We start from the raw sequence: 2,511 nt of genomic DNA, 5'->3' as shown, positions 1-2,511 counted from the left end.
ACCTTTATATGTGTTTCAGAGTTCCAACACCATCTCGTGAGCCCTCTTGGCCCCATATTCCATGTTGTTGTTGACGGAGCTCCTCACTACACGTCTACCCGGTCCGCCATTTTGAAGAGATCTTCAAAACAGTGAGATCTTCGAAGCAGCGCAATGGTGTGGTGCTGTGGGCTGATGCGCCAGACTCCAAGGCCGTTTTAATTGCAAGGAGCAGAAAGCCTCATCTCTCTCCTGCAGGGGGCCTGGTGGATTTGAGTTGCTGACCTTGGGGTTCGCAGCCAGATTCTTAACCACTACACTACTAGGCCTTGCTACTATAGTGTAGACATGGCTAAGTCCAAGAACCACTCCATGCCCAACCAGTCCCCAAAATGGCACAGAGATGGCATCAAGAAGCTCAAGTACAATGATATGAGACTCTTAAGAGGATGGACCCGAAGTTTCTTCGGAACATGTGCTTTACCAAGAAGTGCAAGAAAGGCCTAAAGAAGACTCATCCACAAAATGCCAAGGCCTTGGGTGTACATGCAGAGGCTATCAAAAGTCTCTTAAAGCCCATGGAGGTCCAGCCTAAGACCCCCGTGTTTGTCAACCACAAGCTCAGTCAAGTGGCCTACATTGCCCATACCGAGCTGGGAAAGCATGCTCAGGCACTGACTGCCAAGGTTCTGAGGGTCTGTCAGATGAAGTTCAAGGCCAATGATCAATGTAAAACTGAAGCTCCTTCATGGCCCAGCCCAGGCCTCAACTCAGGCTCCTAAAAGTGTCCCAGCCCCTACAAAGATAGAATAGATTTCTCCATCTGTGGACAAAGGGACTGGTTTGACCCTTTGGGCTGCCATCTGCATGGAGCTGGTGTCCTCTTGTGCTATTTGTACAAATTAACTAGAGGCAGGAAAAAGAATAGATCAGGAAATATACTGGCAATTTAAACACATCCCAAAAGGAGTATTTGATATATTAACTTTGATCATGTCATTGACCATTTTTCTTTTGTGTAGTTTTAGTGATTTGTTTCTTTGAAGTTCTTTTATTCAGGTCCCTAATGAAAGAAAGCTTGTAGATAAAGTTAAGCATGCAAAAATACAATGTATATAAAACTATACTAAAGCAAATTTAAGAATTGTTGTTGTTGTTAAGTGCCTTTGAGCTGGTTCTGTCTCATAGTAACTCTGTATATGGTTTCTGAGGAACAGATGGTGGTTGCAAACCACCAACCTTGTGGTTCAAAGTTATGGCTTATATATATATGTTGGGTGGTTGTGTGCCATGGAGTTGGTTCCCACTTACAATGACCTTGTATAGGGTTTCTGAGGCTGTAAATTTTAATGGGAGCAGAAAGCCTCATCTTTCTCCCATGAATTGCTGGTAGTTTCAAACTGCTGACCCTGAGTTTAACAGCCTGACTCATAACTACTATGCTACCAGATATCTATCTATCTATCTATCTATCTATCTATCTATCTATCTATCATCTATCTATCTACCTATCATTTATCTATCTACCTATTATCTATCTATCATCTATCTATCTATCTATCATCTATCTATCTACCTATCTATCTACCTATCTATCTATCTACCTATCATCTATCTATCTATCTATCTATCTATCTATCTATCTATCTATCATCTATCTATGATCTAATAGCTATCTCTACCTATCATCTATTATCTATCTATGTATCTATGTATCTATCTATGTATCTATCTATCTTTTATCTGTATACAGTGCCCTGAAAACAGAATATGTATGTGTCTGTATATATATATATATTCTCTGTTAACATAGTGGTTGCAAGTCAGCCTGCTAACCTCAAGGTCAGCAATTAGAAACTACCAGCTTGTATGCAGGAGAAAGATGATGCTTTCTGCTCCAGTAGAGATTTAGAGCCTCAGAAACTTTATTCAGGGTCAGTATGAGTCAGAATTGACACCACAGCACACCACCACCCAGCACCATGGTGCTTCTAGAAGATTAACATTGGATTGTGAGCCACAAAGTCACTGGTTTGAACTCACCAGCAGCTCTACAGGAGAAAAATGGGACTTCCTGGTCTCACAAAGATTTTCAGTCTTAAAACCCTACATAAGATGGCTCTAAGTTATAACTAACTTAGCACAACATTATGTTTCTAAACATGTATTCCTCACTTATGAGCTGTCTTGTTGTCTGACATTTTATGTTGAGGTGACTTGCAGGATGCCTTATGGTACAGTGGTTCCACACTTGATTGATAACCGAAAGTCAAGGTTGTACAAATTCACCAGCCAGTCAACAGGAAAAAGAAGTTGTAATCTACTTCAGTAAAGATTGCTGTTACCAAGAGTCGTCGAGTCTGTTATGACTCTTAGTGACCCTGTATAAGCTTTCCAAGGATCAGCTGGTGAGTTGGAACTGATGACTTTGCAGTTCAAATAGACCTTACGGTTGAGTGTGTACTGTATAGAGCCACACAAGGACACATCAGTTAGAACACAGCCTTGGAAACTCTAAGGAACCCCAGCTTA

At 41.3% G+C, this 2,511-nt stretch overlaps 1 pseudogene; it reads left to right on the top strand.

Moving 5' to 3' along the window:
* The first annotated feature begins 428 nt into the window (after positions 1 to 428).
* LOC102831548 lies at positions 429 to 761 on the top strand (annotated as a pseudogene).
* Positions 762 to 2,511: the final 1,750 nt, after the last annotated feature.

The sequence above is a fragment of the Chrysochloris asiatica genome, unplaced genomic scaffold, assembly GCF_000296735.1.
Source record: "Chrysochloris asiatica unplaced genomic scaffold, ChrAsi1.0 scaffold00195, whole genome shotgun sequence".
In the NCBI taxonomy this organism is placed as follows: Eukaryota; Metazoa; Chordata; class Mammalia; order Afrosoricida; family Chrysochloridae; genus Chrysochloris; species Chrysochloris asiatica.
This window is presented reverse-complemented; position numbering and strand designations above follow the sequence as displayed.